The 21,823-nt window shown below is 36.2% G+C and overlaps 1 long non-coding RNA gene across 4 annotated transcripts in view; it reads left to right on the top strand.

The window, feature by feature from the left end:
• Positions 1 to 467: 467 nt before the first annotated feature.
• LOC141513071 (uncharacterized) overlaps positions 468 to 21,823 on the top strand; it is a 35,438-nt gene continuing 14,082 nt past the window's right edge. For 3 of the 4 annotated variants that reach the window (XR_012475692.1, XR_012475691.1, XR_012475690.1), the window contains exons 1-4: positions 468 to 737; positions 2,710 to 2,847; positions 15,059 to 15,184; positions 18,746 to 18,909. This is a non-coding gene — a long non-coding RNA (uncharacterized LOC141513071). Of the gene's footprint in view, positions 738 to 2,709; positions 2,848 to 15,058; positions 15,185 to 18,745; positions 18,910 to 21,471; positions 21,550 to 21,823 lie in introns of all 4 variants that reach the window. The other variant, XR_012475693.1, reaches the window with a different exon arrangement.

The raw sequence follows: 21,823 nt of genomic DNA, 5'->3' as shown, positions 1-21,823 counted from the left end.
AGTAAATAATAGGTAATATTTCTATAGTACCTACTAGGTACCAGGACACTTTCCTAAGTACTTTAAGAATATTATCTCACTTGATCCTCACAACAACCCTGGCTTGTAGATACTATATAAACCTCATTTTACAGATAAGGAAATTGAGATAAATAGAGTAGGTGACTTGCTCAGGGTCACCCAGCTAGGAAGTATCTGAAGTCAAATTTGAACACAAAGTCATCCTAACTCTGGACCTAGTCCTCCATCCCCTGTACCGCTCAGCTTCCTAGGAGCATACAAAGCATGGGATACAAATATTCCAAAGAAGGAACTAAATGAATTCAGAGACAACAGAAACAAAATCAATTTTTTTTCTACTTTTGCTTTCTGACCTGCCTGAAGGTTTGCCTCCTTTGGCTCTTTTTTCCTTTTTTTAAAAAAAAATTGTTTTTATCTTTTATTATTACTTCTTTAAAAAACCCAAATGGCACCATCAAGTCCTCTCTTCTTCCCATGGTTCTCCTCTTCATTTCCACTAATACTTTCCCTATTTCAAGTAATACAAAAAGTAATACATCTCATATCATATCTAGCCAAGGGGAAAAACTAACAAAGGGTTCTGTTTTTCAATTAAGTATTTGGCAATGTGTTGTTATTTTAATCTTGAGTTCCTCCCTTTCTCTGTAAGCAGGTGTTGCTGGGAACAATATAAGCCTATAAGTAAATCACTAACAAAAGAATTCTTCTTGGAAAAGGTAAATCAACAAAGTCCTGTCTCTCTGAATCTGCCCATCTGGAAATAGGTGAATGCCAGAGATACAAGTGATAATTCTCTATTCAGTTTTTGGTGCTGGCACTATTTACTTGAGCCATCTTTAATTTCCCTTCACTGGATGATTTAGGAAGCAGAAAGCTTCCTACACTCATGTCAGAAGAATTTTGCAGTTCAATCACCTCATCAGTCACCAACCATTTTTTAACACAATTGCTCCCCTCAAAAGAGCTCACATTCTGGAGGTTGGCAGGGAGGGGTGTATTATGTATGGCTTTAGTAATTTCACAATCTTGGTAATCTCAGGAGAGCTTTAATGGGGAGACCCAGAAAGGCCTCTTGAGGAAGGTAGGGTTTGAATTCTTTCTTGAAGGAAGCTAAGAAGGGAGAGTTTAGCTAATCTAGAGCGAAAAACAACAACATTGAAACTTGAGGATGAAAGATCTGTATTTACTCTGCTACCTTTTTGTAGTGTCCCAGAAAATTAGGAGCCAGTAGCAATCATTGAACAAAATGTTAAATATTACAGGAAGCAGCAAAGGGGGGAAATATTTCCATAAACTTTATTAAACAAACATTTATTATGTGCCTACAATGGAGAGAGCATTATGCTAGGAACTGATGGAGGTAATAATGGTATATAAAACATGGTCCTTGCCCCCATGAAGTTTATAATCTAATAATGTTTGTCTTTTGTTCTTGAAGAAGACCATGACATCAGAGAGGTAATTCTATGACAAGCACATGAATTGGATTTGAGTGAAGGGGTTGCTGTGCTAAGTTACCAGTCTCACTTTCTCTTCCAGAGATATGAATCAGTATGACTGGAGATGGCCTAGATGTGAGGTAATCAGGGTTAAATAACTTGCCCAAAGTCACGCATCTAGTGTCAAGTGTCTGAGTTTGGATTCGAACTCAAGTCCTCCTGACTCCAGAGCTGATGTTCTACCCACTGCACCATCTAGCTGCCCCTAATCTAGTAACTAATAATCAAATAACTTAACATCTAAAGCAGTCATTTGGCTTAATCTTTGTAGATGCAAAGAAATGGCATTAAAGTAGAAGAAAAGCAAAATGAATAGTTAATGCCCTTAACCACTGACCATGGAGTTCTGTCCTCACCATATACCCCAGGAGCCATGTGACACTGATATCTTTTTTGGGGGGGTGGCTCTGGATTCCCTAGTAGAGAGAATCTTCCAGATTAATGAGGTGTAAGGTGACCTTGCAAACGGATGCATTATTATATATTGGTCTGTTGTTCTAACAGTTTGTCAGGAGAAGCAGTTGCTTGGAACCTATCAGCTTCAGGAGACCAAATTATTTATACTTTACCAGAGCCTTAGTCTGGACACATTTGTTTCATCTGAATACCCAAAATAACTCCAGATGACTCTTTATTGTATACATATATATATATATATATAAATTAATTTTATATATATGTATATAATATATTATACACACAGAGAGACAGAGAGTCAGAGAAATAGAGATGGAGACAGAGAGGCAGAAAAAGAGAGAGAGAGAAAGACAGAGTCAGAGAGACACAGAGAGACAGAGACAGTGAAAGAGACAGAGAGACAGAGAAAGAGTTGATTCTCTATTTTCTGCATTTGTGGAAGGGATACTGAGTGGCAGTGAAAAACAGATAATCCAATCCCATTCCTCTAAGTCAATAAATAGCCATCAAGGTTCAGTTTCTATTTGAGTTTGACATTAGTGATTTTAATTAACTTGCCAGTTAGAACTTTGGTTTTTATAGAATGAATTAAATATTAGAGATATAAGGATATAAATATTTTTAAGTACTCAGATTTTGGAATAATGACTCTAATCTGAGAGTTGAAGTTCCTGAGTTCTTTAGCAGTACTTTGCCTTATACAATCATTTAGAACTAGAAGAGACCTGAGAGTTCATTTATTCCAACTCCCTTGTTTTTTTTTTTTTTTCAGGTATGGATGTGGAGGTCTTCGGAGGTTAAATAACTAGTCTAAAGTGACACAGGTAGGAAGTGGCAGTGGCAGAATTTTAATCCAGGACCTCTACATCTAGAACTCCTGCTTATTCTTACAAGATCACACTGCCTTATGGTATGTATAATCATAAGTTACACTTCTCTGTATCTCAGTTTCTCAAGAGACATGAAGTTTTTGAGTTTTTTGTTAGAAAAATATAATGCACATTTAAAGTTTCATTTTAATTAACATATGAATAGCATGTTTCTTCCATTTGGGCAGAGGACAATGAAGAGGAGGCCTTGGCTGCCTGTAAATTTTAATGAACTTCTTGGAACTGATTACTGTATATCTAGTTGCTAGGTAATACTCATTCTGGCTCCCAAGATGGTCAACCCTTTGGGAACTGTCTAAAAAAAGGCTAAACTTCTGAATCCCCTTTTCACAAAGGCCAGAGACAATCAAATTGACTACTTAATCATCCACTTAGCTATCCTCACCTCTTTGATCACTGACCTCCTGTTAATGTGTTAGAAACATTTTTTTAAAAAAATGCTAACCTATCTCTTTGCCTGGTAGGTCGCCTTGGGGGAATACTGTATTCTTTTAAATACAGTAACTCACAGGGATCATTGAACAGGCTCCTTCCAAAGGGAGGCCTGGTTGATTAGGAGGCACTTTGTAGGTGAGATATATTTATTCCTACTTTGCCACTTGCACTCCCACTTTGGGGATTATATGCAGCAATGCTTTGTGCAATCCCCATAGCTTATATTCAGAATTGTGCTCTTCACCTAGCTGGTGACCTTAGCCCTTGGGATCCCAGAAGGGTTGCTCAGCAGCAGCCAGAGTGGAGGATTTAAGGAGATGAAAAGGAGTTACTGGATCTCAAATGAGTGCCAACCAAAAGCTGATACATACAGCATGAGTTCAATAAAGCCTTGTCCCAGGCCCTAGTGAGCAATATCTATGGCTCCCTAGGAGCCTGAGCCCACATGATATCTCACTGGACCATCAATCCTGAGGACCAGAGTTGACAGGACAATTTGAAAAATCCTGATAACTATCAATATTGTCCTGTTTAGTTGTTACAGAACCTCAGACTGCTCATCATGAAATGAAGGTTATATTGAGGTGGGTGTGGTGGGGAAAAAACATAAGATTTGAAGAATAAGATCATGGGTTCAAATCAAAACTTTGTTCCTGCCAGTAGGATCTTGGTCAAATCATTTCCCCCATTCCGGTCCTCAGTTTTTTCCATCTTTAAAATGAAAATATTTGACTAAATAATCTCTAAAGTCTCATTTAACTTTAAATCCTCTGATCTTCTATGTGGGGCTAAACTAGAGACACTTATGAGGTACTTATTTTTTATTTTAATGGTTTTTTATTTTTTCCAATTACATATTGAGATACATTTATTTTTGAAAAAAAATCTCCCTCCCTTCCATCCCCAAGGCAGTAAACTAATATAGATTGTACATGTACAATCATGTTAAGCATATTTCCATATTAGTCATGTTATGAAAAAAGAATCAGACAAAAGGGAAAACCACAAAAAAGAAAAGACAAAAACCAAACAAACAAAAAAGTGAAAATCCTGTCTTTCAATCAGCATCAGACTCCAGAGTTATTTCTCTGGATGTGGATGGCATTTTTCCATTAATAGTCTTTTAGAATGATCACTGTATTTCTGGGAAGAGCTATCACACAATGTTGTTATTACTGTGTACAATGTTCTCTTGGTTCTGCTCACGTCATTCAGCATCAGTTCATGTAAGTCTTTCCAGATTTTTCTGAAATCTGTCATCTCATCATTTCTTTTAGAACAGTTGTATTACATTATATTCATATGGGCATACCCTCAATTTCTAATTCTTTACCAACTTAAAAAAAGCTGCTATAAATAGTTTTGTATACGTGATATTAGTGGTATTGCTGGATCAAAGGGTATGCACAGTTTTATAGTTCATTTGACCATAGTGCCAAATTACTCTCTTGTATGACTGGATCAGTTTATAACTCCACCAATAATGCATTAGTGTCCCACATCCATTTCAACACTGATTATTACCCTTTTCTATTAGCCAATCTGATATGTATGAGGAAGTACCTCAGAATGTTTTAATTTGCATTTCTTTAATTAATAATGATTAGGAGTATTTTTATTTTATTTATTTCTATTTATTTTATTTTATTTTTAAATTAGCTCTAATTTCTTCATCTGAAAACTGCCTGTTTATATCCTTTGTACATTTATCAATTGGTAAATCTCATGAGGTATTTGAATAAATAACACTGGAAGGTACTGTAGTAAGCATATTAATCTTTATTATTTCCAGGAATGAAGAAATGGATGGATGAATTAGTGAATGAATGAATCAGTGGTTAAAAAATAATTGCTAAAGCACTTCATTATATGCCTATCAGAAGCTATAGAAACATATTAAATTAGAATTGGTTAATTTGTTCCTGGAGAAAGTTGTATAATGAACATGAGATTGTATCAATCTCTGCACTGTAGGAGATAGAAAGTAACTGGCACAGAACCCATATTTTTTGGGAGCATGATGGAAGTTCCTCATCCCTAGGGGTAAATTGTTTTCCTGCAGGGAAGAGCCTAAAAATGCTGAAGAAACTTAGTTAAATTAAGCAAAGCTCTGATTTATGGATACTTCAGATTAATATAAAATATTTTAAAACAGAAATAGCATTTCTCCTCCTTCTCTCTGGGTATGAAGGACTATATCCAAAGACACTATGTTTTTTTGTTATTTGGCATACCAGATAAAGTGTACACAGGGAATAAAAACAAAACAAAAAAATAAAAACAACCCCTTTATTCAGAGTTTTATTTGGAATACACTTGCCAAAATCCAAAATAAAAGGATAGAAAAAGAAGAAACTCCATGTGGTGGAGTACTTTGGGTGGAGGGGAACACCCAAATCCTTAGCATCTTGTGCTTAAGAAGCCTTTATGGAAAGAGAATAGAAAGGAAAGTATGATTACCAGTGCTCTCAAACACATTCCTGGCAAAGAACCACATTCTTCCCTTCCATGAACATTCTAACTATTTTCCCCACAATGAGAACCTTCTGTTGCCTTCTTGGGAAAGCCTATGTTTAAAAGAGGAGCCCCATGTAAAGTGGAATGCAGTTTCTTTAGTTAGAAACAGTCATGCGAATTCTAGGAACAGCAAATTTATAGTGGTCCTATTCTTGATCTCCTGGTGTCAACACATTTCCAGAGTTTGTTGTTCTACATATGAGTTTGTTCTATACTAAAGAAAATAACTTTAGAACTCTAAATCAGTGTATAGGACATAGGAAGATTTGAGTTCAAGTTCAACCTCAAACTAACTGTATGAGCCCACTCAAGTCACTTCTGTGTTTCAGTTCCCTCATCTGGGATAATAGCAGCTACCTCCTAGGTTTATTGTGAAGAGCAAATTATTTTATATATGAAAAATATTTCATGGGAAAGCTAAGTGTAATAATGAACAGAGCACCAGCCCTGGAGTCAGCCAGACCTGAGTTCAAATGTGACCTCAGACACTTAACAGAGTGACTTTGAGCAAATCGCTTGATCCCATTGCCTTGCAAAAAGAAAAAGAAAAGGAAAGGAAAACATTTTGTAAACCTTAAAGCACTGTATAGACATTATTATTTTCAGTGGTGATAATAATAGTAATTATATTAATATTATTGGTGATTGGTTGTAGAGTCATTTTCTTTTCCTCCTCTTGGTCCTTCTAGCTCTGGAAAGTAAAGCAACCCAAGCTAGTCTTCTTAAACACAATTGAATGTCACTAAATTATTTCCTTGTGCATTTCTAGAGAATAATTTTAGTCATAGAGAGAATGACACATTTAACTTTACTTTATGTTGGTTCTAATAGCTGGGTATGGCTGAATTTAGGAACTACGGAGCTATAAATATATCAGATGAACCTTTCCCATGAAAATCTATAACAGATTTTCCTGGAGTGTCGCATTCACAGCTTCCCCCTCCCCAATTCAAGTACAAATATCTTGAATTATTTTGATGGTTGGGAGGGATTTCAAAGGCCAGTTAGTCCTAAAGAATCCCCACTATATCATAGTTGCCAATGATTATCCAGACTCTGTTTGAAGACCTCCAAGGAGAGGAAAACCATCCCCTCCCAAAAGGAAGCTAGGTGGTATAAGGGATACAGCATTGGGCATGGAGGCAGGAAAACTTGAGTTAAAATATAGTCTCAGACATTAAGTAGGTGTGAGGGTCTGGGCAAGTCCTCTGTCTTAGTTTCCCCATCTCTAAAATGGGGATGATATAACATCAACCTCTCGTGGTTATTGGGAGCCTCAAACGAGATAATAATTGTAAAGAATCTAGAACATAGCAAACACTGTACAAATTCTGAAGGCAGCTCATTCCACTTTGGGATAGTTATCATTGTTAGGAAGTGACATGAAGCCTAAATTTGCTTCCTTAAAAGCCAATGTATGCCTCCTACTGTTTATGTTCTCTTGTAACTCTTGAAGTAACAAAGATGTTCTAGCCCCTTGTGAATACTCACATATTTTCCCTTTAGAATTGGAAGGGACCTTAGCCTTTTGGTCTCCCTGGTTGGTGTACAAGAGAGAGGAGAGGGTGTTTATTTCATGTCTGGGCATAGATTTGAAGGGGAAAAAGAAGCAGGAATGGGGAGAAACCTAGTGGCAGCTGGGTTACATCTGTCTTCTTCCCCATCCCCACCATTACTGGCATTAGATTTTATGACAGTTGGTTCTATATGGACATTAAACTCTGGAAATATTCCAGCAGCACCTCATCTCAACTTTAAGGTGAAAGGAGAGAGGTGGGGGAGGGAGAGGGTGAGTGGGGGAGGTGGGAATGAGCAGACTTTGAGGTAGAGCTCTGAGACCACTTCCAGGCAGGATTGAAATCCTGAGATGCCATTGTATTGAGTTTTCCCAAACCCTGAGAGTCATTGAAGGTTCTACAATATTTTCTTTTTTATTAATATTTTATTTTTCCAAATACATGTTATGAAAGTTTTTTCAACATTCATCCATATGCAAATGTATATTTTTAGTTTACAAAATTTCCCTCCACCCTCCTTTTCCACTCCTCTCCCCTTAGCAGTGAACCAACAGGTTAACATTTGTACATACATATTTTGATGAATATGTTTACTGATTAGTCATTTTTGGTATAAGGAATTAGGATTAAGGGAAAGAGACACATAAGAAATAATTTTTACAAAGTGTTCATCAGATTCTGAAGGGTTTTTTAAATTTTGTTTTGTTTTCTTCTTCTGGATGGGGATAACATTGTCCATAGCTAGTCTAATACAGCTGTCCTAGCACCCTGAACTGCTGAGAGGAGCTGCTTCTGTCAAGGTTGATCATCCCACAATGTTGTTGTTAATGTTACATTGATTTCTTGGTTCTGCTCCCTTTGCTCAGCATCAGATTCTGTAACTCATTCCATCTTCTCTAGAGTTCAACCATTTATGGTTTCTTATAGAACAATAATATTCCAAAGTATTCATATACCATAACTTGTTTAGCCATTCCCTAATTGATGGACATCCCCTCAGTTTCCAATTCCTTGCCAATTCAAAAAGAGCTGCTATGACTATTTTGGACTTTTCCCATTTTTTTATGATTTCTTCTGGATATAGGCCTAGAATTGGAATTGCTGGGTCAAAGAGAATGAACATTTCTGTTGCTCTGCGGGCATAGTTCCATATTGCTCTCTAGAATGGTTGGATCTGTTCACAACCTCAGGAATGCATCAATGTCCTAATCCTCCCACAACCTCTCCAACATTGATCATTTTTTCCTTTTTCTCATTTTAGTCAATCTGATATGTGTGAGGTGATATCTCATAGTTGTTTTAATTTTCATTTCTCTAATCAATAATGATTTGGAGCATTTTTTCATATGATTATATATAGCTTTAATTTCTTCATTTGAAAACTATTCATATCCTTTGATCATTTAACAATTGGGGAATGACTTGTAACCTTATAAATTTGATGTAACCTCTATATATTTTAGAAATGAGACTTTTATCAGAACTCCTAGATGTAAAGATTGTTTCCAGCTTTCTGTTTTCCTTCTAATTTCCTTCTAATTGACAGCATTGATTTTACCAGTGTAAAACCTTTTAAATTTAATATAGTCAAAATCATTTATTTAGTAGTTTATAACATACTCTTATTCTTGTTTGGTCATAAATTTGTCAACTTTCCATTAGATCTGATAGATAATTTCTTAGCCTATTAATTTATCTTTGGTGTTGCCCTTTATGTCAAAATCCTGTACCCATTTTGACCTTATTTTGGCATAGGGTGTGACATATGGGTCTATACCTAGTTTTTGCCATACTAATTTCCAGTTTTCCCAACAATTTGTGTCATATAGTTAGTTCTTATCACAGAAGCTGGATTGCTGTTGTAGATTGCTGTAATCATTTATTATGGTTTCTTTTGAACCTATCCTAATCCACTGATCTATTACTCTATTTCTTAACCAGTACCCAACAGTTTTGATGACTGCCATTTTATAGTATAGTTTTAGATTTGGAAGAGCTAGATCACCTTCCTTTACCTTTTTTTCATCAGTTCCCTTACTATTCTTGACTTTTTGTTGCTCCAGATGAATTTTGTTACTATTTTTTCCTAGCTTGGTAAAAGTAGTTATTCAGTAGTTTGATTGGTATGCGACTGAATAAGTAATTTAATTTGGGTAGAATTGTCATTTTTATTATATTAGCTTGACCTAACCATGAACATTTGACATTTTCCCAATTATTTAGATCTAACTTTACTTTATAATTGTGTTCATACAGTTTCTGGGTTTGTCCTTGGAGGTAGATTTCCAAGTATTTAATATTGTCTATAGTTACTTCAAATGGAATTTCTCTTTCTATCTCTTGCTCTTGGGTTTTGTTGTTCATATATAGAAATGCTGATGATTTATGTGGATTTAATTTATATCCTGCTACTTCACTAAATTTGTTAATTGTTTCAAGGAGTTTTTAAGATAATTTTCTTAAGTTCTCTAAATATATCATCATATCATCTACAAAGAGTGAAAGCTTTGCTTCCTCATTGCCAATTCTGATGCCTTCAATTTCTTTTTCTTCTCTTATTGCTAAAACTAGCATTTCTAATATCATATTGAGTAGTAATGATGATAATTGGCATCATTGTTTCACCCCCTGATTTTATTGGAGATGCTTTGAGTTTATTCCCATTACCTATAAAATTTGCTGATGGTTTTAGATAGGTACTATTTATTATTTTAAGGAAAACTCCATTTATTCCTAAACTTTCTTGTGTTTTTAATAGGAATGGATGTTGTATTTATCAAAGACTTTTTCAGTTTCTATTGAGATAAACATGATTTCTGTTGGTTTTTACTATTGATATGTTCAATTCTGTTGAGTATTTTCCTAATATTGAACCATCCCTGCCTACCTGGTATAAATCCTACATGATCAAGATATATTATCCTGGTAACAACATGCTGAAGTCTCATCGCTGAAGTTTTATTTAAGATTTTTGCTTCAATATTCATTAGGGAGATTGATCTATAAATTTCTTCGTTTTGGTTCTTCCTGGTTTAGGTATTAGCACCATGTTGGAATTTGGCTGAACTCCTTCTATTTTTAAAAATAGTTTATGTAGAATAGGAATTAATTGTTCCTTATATGTTTGGTAGAATTTACCTGTAAATCCATATGAACCTGTAGACTTTTTCCTTAGGGAGTTTATTGATGGTTTCTTCAATTTCTTTTTCTGAAATGGGGTTATTTAAGTATTTTATTTCCTCTTCTGCTAATCTGGGCAGTTTGTATTTTTGTAAATATTCATCCATTTCAATCAGGTTATCTATTTTATTGGCATACAGTTCAACAAAGTAGATCCAAATTATCCCTTTAATTTCCTCCTCATTGGTGGTTAGTTCACCCTTTTTGTTTTTGATTCTGGTAATTTGATTATCTTTATTTTATTAATCAAGTTTACCAAAGCTTTGTCTATTTTATTGACTTTTTCATAAAACCAACTCTTATTTATGTGATTAATGAATTTCTTACTTTCAGTTTTATTAATCTCTCTCTCTCTTGATTTTCAGAATTTCTAATTTGATATTTAATTGGGGACCTTTAATTTGTTCTTTTTTGAGCTTTTTTTAGTTTTATGCCCAATTCATTGATCTCCTTTTTCTCTATTTTATTCTTGTAGGTATTTATTTATCACTCAAGTGCTACTAATCAGGTATCATCAATCACAGTTTGTTTATTTAATGGCTTGATAAGCTCATCTTATTACCAAAGTATCATCACAGATTGATTACTTAATTGCTTGATAAGCAGCATTGTCTCAAATTACATCAAATTATAATCATCATCATGTTTTACCTTACCCCCTTTTCAAGTGCCCTCCAAGGACATGCAATCTTCTTCATGAGCCAAAATATCACCCAAAGCCAAATAATTTCTTGAACTATTTATACCTCCTCCCTCAGGCCTATTTTCTCTCACACTTTACCCCCCCCCCCCCACCCAGGGTATTTAACTCCTTGTTAAGTGAAGCATGGATTAAGTAAAACCCCAATTTTATTAACTATAAGAATCTTAAAGGACTCTAAGTACTAGGAAACTCTGAAGATCTCACTTGAGAGAATTACAAATCATTGTAAGTTATGGGAGATACTGCCCAGTTTATTATGCCCTCATCAGACAAAATGCAAACCTCATCAGCTCAGCAGAATGAAAATGAGTCAAAGGATAATGAGATACAAGTTTAGAGTTAACAACCCCGCTTTTTCATCAGGGCATTTTGTCTCAAACATAGTGATGTCATCTTGGACCTCTTCAATGGAGAGACAAGATCCAACTATACCCATATCCTTTAAATCCAATCTCTCCAATTATATTTGATCCTTTAATTATCCTATGAGAAATAAAGTTCTCAAGAATTTCAAGTGTTATTTCTTCCCTTTTAGGGTTATATACAATTTTATGGTCTTGACGACGTTTGTTTTCTTTTTGTTTTGTTTTTCTTTCCCTTTTTTCATTTACTTTTTTATATAACTCTTGAGTCATGTATTTGGTGATTAAATTCTTTGTTCAATTCTGTGCTTTGTGCCAGGAAATTCTGGAAGTCCTCTATTTTGTTGACAGTATTAGCTGAGTTTTTCAGGGTAGTAAATTCTGGTTTAGTCCCAGGTCCTTTGCCATCCAGTATATAATATTCCAGGTCTTCTGGTTCTTCAATGTTGAGGTTGATAAGTCCTGTTGGAATCTGATTGTGTTTCCTTTGAATTTGAATTGTTTTATTTTTGCTGCTTGCAGTATTCTCTCCTTTATTTGAATGTTCTGGAATTGGCTATAACAGTCCTTGGAGTTTTATCCTGGGTTTTTTTTTTTTCTGGAGGGGCTCTATGTATTCTTTCAATAATTATTTTGTTTTCTTGTTCTGGCAGATTTGGATAGTTTTCCCTAATAATTTCCTGCATGATGTTTTCCAGGTTCTTTTTTGATCAAGGCTTTCTGGTGGTTAGATAATTTGTAAATTGTCTCTTTTAGATCTATTTTCCAGGTCATTTGTTTTCCCTAAAAGGTACTTTACATTTTCTTCAATTATTCCAGCCTTTTTATTTTTTGATGGAATCTTGTAGTCTCATAGACTCATTGGTTTCTATTTGTTCGATTCTAATTTTTAGGATTTTATTTTCTTCAATTATCTTTTGTGTTTCCTTTTTAATGGTGTTGAATTCTTTAGTCAGTTTTTCATAATTTTCCTGCATGACTCATTTCTTTTTTCTATTTGTCTTCTTCCTCTTCTCTTTGGTTTTGGAATTCTTTTTTAAGGTCATTGATGAGCTTTTGGATTTGAGTCCAAATCATAGACTGTTTTGAAACTTCATTGATTTCTTCTTCAGACATGGCATTGTTATCATCTTTGTAAAGTTGTTTTCTATAGTGAGTGCTCTTTTAGTTTTTTTGCTCATCTTTGTTGTTTTAGCTCTGTTTCTGGGGTATAGTGAGTATAGATTCAACCTTTTTTTTCTTGGGGCTGGGGCCTAATCCCTGACTTGTCATTGGACAAAATGTTGCCTATGTAGTCCAGGCCTTGCCTTTGCAGGGGCTTGTTTCCTCCTTTATGTCCCAGTTCAGACTTAGTTTGTTCCCAACCCAGTCCTGTCTTTCACCCCAGTATTCCCAGGGTTCAAACTTTGTTTGGGTTTGGAACCCTCCCTGCCAGCTTGCTATCTAGCTGCTGGGACGTCTGCTGTTGTTAAGCTTTAGGGACTTGGATTGCACTATGGCTAAAAAGCTTCCCACTGGTTTTACCACTCTCCCACCTCCTGGGATTTACTTCCCCTTTTCTCCAAAAGAGACAGACCTTCACTGAAGATCTCCCATGATGTCAACCATTGAAAACTTTTTTGAATCTTCTCTTTTTCTTGGTAGGATCTGTAACTTGAATGACAGAGCAGAAGCTTCGTTTATCTTTGGTAGGGAAAAACTCTGGGAGCATGTTAGCTTCATGCCACCCTGGAAGTTAGCTACAATATTTTCCAAACCAGTTGTATAATAGCTACCTATATTCATCTCTTGTTTCATAGAAAGAATGGAGGTTGATAATAAGAAACTGGATTTCTAGATTAGCCATACTTTGTGGCTAAAGGCCTAAAAAAAAAGGAGAGCCAGATTCCAGCCTGACAAAAGTGTCTTCTTTGGGAGGTGAACCTAGGTAGGAATGAAATATGTAGATTTTATTTGAGATAGGGTCTGACCCTGTGATTCCCACTGAGGGGCTCCTAGATGGCAAATCTTCCTCTGCTAATACTAGTCTGCTATTTCACTAGAACTTCTAATCTTTTTTTAATTAAAGATTTTATTCATTTTGAGTTTTACAATTTTTCCCCTAATCTTACTTTTCTTCCCCTCCACCCCCCACAGAAGGCAATTTGTCAGTCTTTACATTGTTTCCATGGTATACATTGGTCCAAATTGAATGTGATGAGAGAAAAATCATATCCTTAAGGAAGAAAAATAAAGTATAAGAGATAACAAGATCAGACAGTAACATATCTGATTTTTTTCTAAATTTAAGGTAATAGTCCTTGGTCTTTGTTCAAACTCCACAGTTGTTTCTCTGGCTACAGATGGCATTCTTCATTGCAGATAGCTCCAAATTGTCCCTGATTATTGCACTGATGGAATGAGTGAGTCCATCAAGGTTGATCATTGCCCCCAAGTTGCTGTTAGGGTGTACAGTGTTTGTCTGGTTCTGCTCATCTCACTCAGCATCAGTTCATGCAAATCCCTCCAGGCTTCCCTGAATTCCCATCCCTCCTGGTTTCTAATAGAACAATAGTGTTCCCTGACATATACATATATATGTATGTATATATATATATATATATATATATATATATATTTATATACCACAGTTTGTTAACTGATTTCCAGTTCTTTGCCACCACAAAGAGGGCTGCTATGAATATTTTTGTACAAATGAGGTTTTTACCCTTTCTCATCATCTCTTCAGGGTATAAACCCAGTAGTGGTATTGCTAGATCAAAGGGTATGCACATTTTTGTTGAACTTTGGGTGTAGAGAACATCTAATGTTAAGGAATTGTCTAGAACACCTAAGGAATTGTCTAGAACACCTAAAAGTTAAATAACTTGCATAGGGGGATAAAGGACATATGTGTTAGAGATAGGACAGGACTTGATCTCAGGCTTTCCTGGCTCAGGGCCAGTTCTCTAATCAGCATTTTATGGTATCATCTTCCAAAGAGTTAATATTTTGTGCAGTTGTTTTTGCTTTAACTACTCACTTCTTTCAGGTAGGTGGAGTATGAAATGAAAAGTTGAGTGAGTCATGCTCTTTAGATAACGAAATCCAGCATGTAACCACGACAAGCGGGGGCTGAAGGTGAGAGTAGGAACTGGTTGATTGACAGTCATATGCCCTGGGGTCCAAACTGTTGATAGGCTCCAAACTGCTCCCCTTGGTTACATGGCACCTGAGTGGTTACACCTGTTTATATTGTCACATTAAAATACCCTTGGCTAAGCAACAGAGCAGAGGGCCTTGATTGGATGAAGCTGGGGGGAATATTTTTGCAACCCCAGCTGAACATCTTTTTATGTTCAAGAGAACAAATATAAATTTAGACTTTGTTCTGTGCCTTGGGGTGGGGTAAGGTGTGTGTGTGTGTGTGTGTGTGTGTGTGTGTGTATAAAGAATTTTTTCACATGGTTTATGTATTTATGTACATTAACAGTTGGAAATAATTATGACTATTTCTATTCTTTTGCCTTTTTCCCAGTGACCTGGAAAATGGATCTTTGCCAATTCTTTCTTATCCATAAAGGAAGGAGGATAGCCAAAGTCCCATCTACAAAATGCTTTGATCTATTCAGAAGAATGGATCATGGTTAAGGCCAAGAATAAGGTTGTTCATTTTAACTTCCTCAAACATTTATTAATAGTGATGATCAGTAGAAGAAATACAAAGAATGGTTTAAGCACTATCTTTGCCCTGTTTGCTTACTATAGACATAAATAATTATTTAATAAATAACATGATAAATGAAAAGGAGAGATTCTGAGAAGGGGAAGGATTGTCATTTACTGGGAGGATCAATGGAGATGTCATTGGAAAAAAATGGCATTTGAACTAGGATGAAAGGGTCATATTTCAACAGATGGAGATGGGGGGAGGACATTCCAGGCATAGAACAGTATGAACAAATGTCCAGAGAAGAGGCAGTATGGGCCATACATAGGGGATGGAAAGTGTTTCAATTTGATCTCCATTCAGCTGGAGGAAGGTACAATGAGATAAGACCACAATGGTTGAATGTAGTCAGATTATGAATGGTCTTCAATACTACCACAGGAGAGTTTGGTACTTTTCTAGGAACCAGGATAGGAAAGATTCACTTTCCTCTGCCCAGAGAAGAATACATCTGGATTGTCCTGCTCTATTTTGGGCTCCAGGACTTAAGAAAGATTTTAGAGTGTTTAAAGGAGAGCAAGGAAAGTGAAGGACCTTGAGATCATGTCAAAGATATATTGGGTGAAGTAACTGGGTCTGTTTACCCTGAGAAGAGAAAAGTCATGAGGACCAGCAGGGCCAGCATAATTATCTTCAGATATCTGAAGGAATACCAGGTGAAGGAGAGAAGAGACTTGCTCCATTTAATCTCCAAGAGCTAAACCAGTGTTAATAGATAGAAGCTACAGAGAGTAAAATTAGAACCCATGTCAGGAAAATCTAATATTTAGAAATATTCAAGAGTAGAACAGGAGGACCCCCTTCTTTGAGATCTTTACACAGAAGTTGGACAACCACTTGTCAGGTATGTTATAGGGAAGAGTCCTGTCATGTATGAGGTCCCTTTCAACAAACAGATTTTATAACTCTGTTTATTTAATAGACAATGAGGAGTCCTTTGGGCAGCTACATGGCACAGTGAATATAACACTGGACCTGGAGTTAGGTGAACCTGAGTCCAAATTCAGCTTTAGATACTTATTAGTTGTGTGACTCTGGATAATTCACTTTACCCTGCTTGCCTCTGTAGAATGAACTGGAAATGGATGTGGTAAACCACTCCACTATCTTTGTTAAGAAAACTCCATATGAAGTCACAGAGAGTCGGACACAACTACAACCCCCTTTTAGGGAGTTGGGCAGAAGAATGATTTGATCAGTTCTATGAATGCCTTAATTTTATCAGATAGTTTTCCCCCTCAACTGACATAGATCCTAACACATTCAAAACTTAATCTTTGAGAGGAAGTTTTTTTTTCCAACTTTTGCTTTGAGAGTAGCTATGTCCAAAATATTCATCACTCTATAGCTAATCTAGAGATGAGCTTCTCAAAATTTAATTAGGCTGATATCCAGATAACACACTGTACTCAGTCATAAGATCTGGGCAGAAGAAACAGTAATTAAGCAGCTAAAGGATAGCTAAACTGCAAGGGACTGCAATGAGGGAAGATTGGTTGGATTATGGATGTACTGGCTACTGGCCCACTTGCCTTCCAAGTAGGAGGGGCAATGAATAACTGGAGCTGTCTACAGCTGCTGCTCATCTGGAAGAACAAAGGGTGTGTGGTGAGACCAGCTTCACCCACCCTGGATTAAAAGCAGGCTCACTTAAAATGAAACAGAGTGCTCACAATTAAACACAGCACACTGAATTAACTCTTTATTCAAACTCTGTTCTTTTGATCTGCTTCAGATTTGTTTCTCTGACTCTCCCTTTGGCCTCAGACACATGACCCAATATTATATGTCATAATAAAAAGAACAACAATATTAGCCTATATAGCACTTTGAGAGAAGGAAGTAGTAGAAAGTGAGGTTTTTGCAAAGTACTTCATCTATGTCATCTCATTTGTTTCTTGGGATCAGCCTATGATAATAATAATAATAATAATAACAATAATATTTGTATAGAACTTACTCTGGGTTGGGCACTGTGGGGACTATTATTATCCCCATTTTAGAGAAAAATGAGGAAATTGAAACTCAGAGAGGTTAGAATTACCCAAACAGTGATTATCTAAGTAGGGATTCAAACCCTGGAATTCTTGACTCCAGCACCCTATCTACTGTGCCTTGTGGGCTCCCTGAATCCTTCTAGCCCATTAAGATATCATCTCATTTACTGTTAAAGTTCTTGAAAATATCATTAGCACCTGATGCTTTTGCTTTGGTATTGTGCTGGTAAATGTTTAATAACAGACTATTCAAAATAGAATGTTCAATCTGCATCATCAACATTTTCTCCATCATTTGCTTGTCCAGACAATCAACAAAACAAAAAATCAAGAAATCTAGAAAACAAAATCAAGAAATCAAGTAAATAATTGCACTGAAAATTTGATAATCATCTCCTGCAAGCTAATATGAGCTGACTCTAGCATACTCCTGCTCCATTTCTTCATTATCTGCTGCCTCCTCAGCCCCTCACAGTTGAGTTTCTAGCTCTACTGATTTTAAACTGCTTTAAGGTTGCCAATGACACATTAGCTTCTTGGTAAGAGAAATGATGTGGGTTGATCTGTGATTTAGGAATATCAATTTGGCAACTGCTATGTGATAGATGGGTTGTAATGGGAAGAGTTGAAAAGGCAAGGAGACTATTATAGTAGTACCAAAGAAAAGTATTGAGGATCTGACAAGATGGATAAAGACCATGTGGATAAAGAAAATGGAAAACATACAAGATACAATGGATTAATATGTGAGGTGAAGGAGAATAAGTAAATAATAATAATAATTCTGAGGTTGCAAAGCAGCATGACCGGTAGGGTGACAGAAATAGAGAAGATGGGGGGAAGTTTGGATTTGAGGGGAAGAAATGACTTCCTTTTTACATGTGTTAAGTTTAGAATGTGAATGAGATGTTCATTTGAAAATGGTCAGTGGCCAGGTGATGATGCAGAACCATAGCACAGTACTGGTTATGTGAATCTGGGATTCATTTGCATAAAGATAATCAAACCAATGGAAGCTGATGGGATCATCAAGTGAGAAAGTATAAAGAAAGAAGAGTGCTTAGGACAGTAACCTGGGATACTTCCCACAAAGAGAATAGGAGATGGGTGATTTAGCAAAGGAGACTGGGAAGGATTAGTCAGACTAGTAGGAGGAGCACCAGGAGAGATCAGTGATGGTCTGTTGACCTTGGATCTCTTTGCTGTTGCTCATGCTCCATTTCCCAACCTGGTACCTCTTCATTGGTTGCCCCTGAAGACTGAAATGCTCTCTATCCTCATCTCTGCCTTTTGGCTTCCCTGGCTTCCTTCAGGTCTCAGATCCAATACCACTTTCTGCAAAAGGCCTTCCCCAATCTTCCTCCATGCATTCCCTCTTGGATTTCTCCCAACCTAGCCTTCCTGTATCTTTTGTGTAACATAGCTGTTGCATGTGAACAACATGTTAGAATGTGAGCTTTAAGGTTAAGACTGTCTTTTTCTTTCTTTGTATCCCCAGAGTTCAACACAGTCCCTGGGACACAGTGAATGTTTAATAAAAATACTTAATCAATTGAGCAGTGCCATGAAAATACAAGGAAGAAGAAGGTCTTTAAGGAGGCAGTCAATAATGTCAAAAAAGCTACAGACAAGATAAGAAGAATGGGGACTGAAGATTTCAAGGTAAAGAGATTGTTTTGGTACCTTGGAGAGAGCAGTATCAGTTGAATGTTGGGGGTGGAAGTCAAATTTAAAAGTACTGAGAAGTGATTGGGAATTGAAGAAATGTAAGTAATGAGTACAGCCAATGTTATGTAGGAGTTTGTGAAAGGAAGATAACATATAGAACATTAATTGGAAGGTGATATTAGTCAGGTGAAGGTTTTTTTAAAAAGAAAATGGAAATCTGGGCATTTGTGTGGGTAACATGGAGAACCAATGGAGAAAGAGAGATTGAAGAGATTACTTTGATGGCCTCATTCACTTAAACAATTTCTCCTACTATTTCTAGAGTTTCAGCAATGTGCAAATGATTCCTAAATTTAGATGACTAGTCTTAATCTCTCCTCTGAGCGCCAGAATTACCTCTCCAAACATCTAACTATAACCTAGATGTCCCATTAATACCCCAAACTCAACTAGTAGTCCAAAATCAAACTCATTACCTGCTTCTCTTTCTGATGTCATTATTTCTGAAAGAGAAGCAGGTAATGAGTTTGATTTTGGACTACTAGTTGAGTAGTATCTATCTCCCATGGCTTTAAAACTGGAGCTATCTTTCCCTATTTCCTTTCTCACAATATTTTAAAGTATTGAGAACTGAACATGTTACCTTCTAGTGAGCAAAGACATACATTTTAAAAGAGGATTGTTGAAAAGAAAGGCAATGGTTAATTTAATTTTTAATTGAAGGTTTTTTTCTTATCTTAGTTGCATTCTAGATGGTTAGAAGATATTTATTTATTATTTAGAAGATATTCTAGATATTTATCTTTCTATTCCCAAAGCAATTCATCATGAGTAAAACCAGCCTTGAACATAATAGATGACTAATAACTGAATTGCTCCATAAAATACTGGAAAGGGTGGAGGATTTTTAAATATTTATTTTAAGAGTAAGAAATTTCTAGACACAGGTTTAGTCATCTAGCATTCTAAGATTAAAAAAGCTTTGGCATCAGGAATGAATCCATTCAATCATCATTTTTAATGGCCTACTAAGTGCAAGGCAGATAGGCTAAGAAAGATGAAAAAGAATTCAGACCCCATCTTTAAGGAGTTCCTAGTCATGGAAAGGAGAAAAGCATATATATATGAATAACTAGGCTACAAGCTAAAATTTAATAAATACGAAAGAACATTTAAACAGAATCATGTGAGATTTGAAGAGAAGCATTGATTCTAGCTTGTTCTAATCAAAGAATGCTTACTGGAATAGGTGGTATCTGAGCTTGATCTTAAAGGGGAAGAATTTCTATAGAGATGTGGAAGGAGCTCGTGAAAAAAAAATAGGAAGTAGTGTAGATATGGGGGATCGACTGAGATTGAAGAATGCCTACCAATGGAACCATCTTTGGCTGGAGCTTAGTATAGGAAGAATTTAAAGTTAGATTGGAAAGTTGAGTGGGAATCATATTGTAGAGGGCCTGAATATCAAGGAATATCAAGAAAAATAAAAAAATATCAAAAAAGCCAGCCTTGGTTCAGTAGACAGTAGGTTATGTAAACTTTTAGCAGGAGGATAATGTATGCAGATCTCTGCATCAGGAAGGCTATTTTGGAGGGAGTGAGAATGATATTAAAAGGAGAAAGATCATCTAAGAGGCATCACAGTAACCCTGATGAGACTTAAGGAGAATCTGCACTAGGAACAAATGTCAGAGATATTGCTGAAGTAGGATCAACAGAGCTTAGCAACTATTGAATATGGAGGTTTATGGAAAGAGAAGAACAACTTTAGCTAATTGAACCTGGGGGTATGAAGATATAAATGCGTGATGGGATGGATCTTAGGAGAGAACCTGGATTTATTTTTGAGTATTTTAAAGTTGAGATGTCAGTGAGACCTTCATGTAGTGAGCCTCTCAAGCATGAACTTAGGATAAGAGGAAAGAGTCTCAGAACAATCACTTTGTCAAAAATTCAGCCTGGACCATAAATGAATAACTTCATCATCTCAGATTTGCCCTTCATGGCAAAGTGACGCTCTCCTGAATGAGATCCTAACCCATGAGATGGCCAAGGTCTCTGAATAAAATTGCCCCCAGAAGACCCAAACCATGCAGAAACAACCTGCCTGAGAACCTTAGGCTTATTTGGGTCTGATTTTTATTCTGCTGATTGCCACTTCTGCCTGAAGTCAGTAGTGCTGTCACTGGTCAATAATTCATAGATAATGTATTTGCTGCTCCTTAACTATAAACCTGTTGTTATACCAGTAATGGTGTAACAGTAATATTCCTAATTATGCAATACTTGCTTCCAAATTCACTGCTTCGTGTACTGCAGTGTAGCAGTATCCCCTTATAGACCTTTTCCCAACTTGGGAGAAAAGAGTTTGGACTTTCCTGAGCATCTTTGATGAAACAATATAAACACCAAGAGGACTTGGATATTTTTGACTAAATCTTAAATATTGTCTTCTGGGTGATAATTCTCCCAATAGATCAGATAGTACCACTGCTTCTGTTGGGAATGTAAAATCTTCCTCTCTTTAAACTATTCTCTATATTCTACCCACCTAAGAAATAGGTTATTTCTGTTGTTGCTGTGGGAACTCTAGAAGATAAATACTGAAATTAACTGTGAACTAAGGAAAAGTGGGTGAGTGGTCTTCCAAATGTGATCTTCCTAATTCATATAGGGATAGCCAGATGGCACAGTGGATAAATAATGGACCTGGGGTTAAAAAAAAGCCTGAGTTCAAATTCAACCTTAACCTCTTTCTAACCATTTGATGTTGAGCAAGTTGTTTAGCTCTGTCTCCCTCAGTGTTCTTATCTGTAAAAGGAGAATATTAACAGTGCCTACTTCCCAGGTTGTTGAGAGGATCAAATGACAGAATAATTATGAAGTGCTTCTCAGAGCAGTGTCAGAA

The sequence above is a fragment of the Macrotis lagotis genome, chromosome 2 (genome assembly GCF_037893015.1).
Source record: "Macrotis lagotis isolate mMagLag1 chromosome 2, bilby.v1.9.chrom.fasta, whole genome shotgun sequence".
Lineage (NCBI taxonomy): Eukaryota > Metazoa > Chordata > Mammalia > Peramelemorphia > Peramelidae > Macrotis > Macrotis lagotis.
This window is presented reverse-complemented; position numbering and strand designations above follow the sequence as displayed.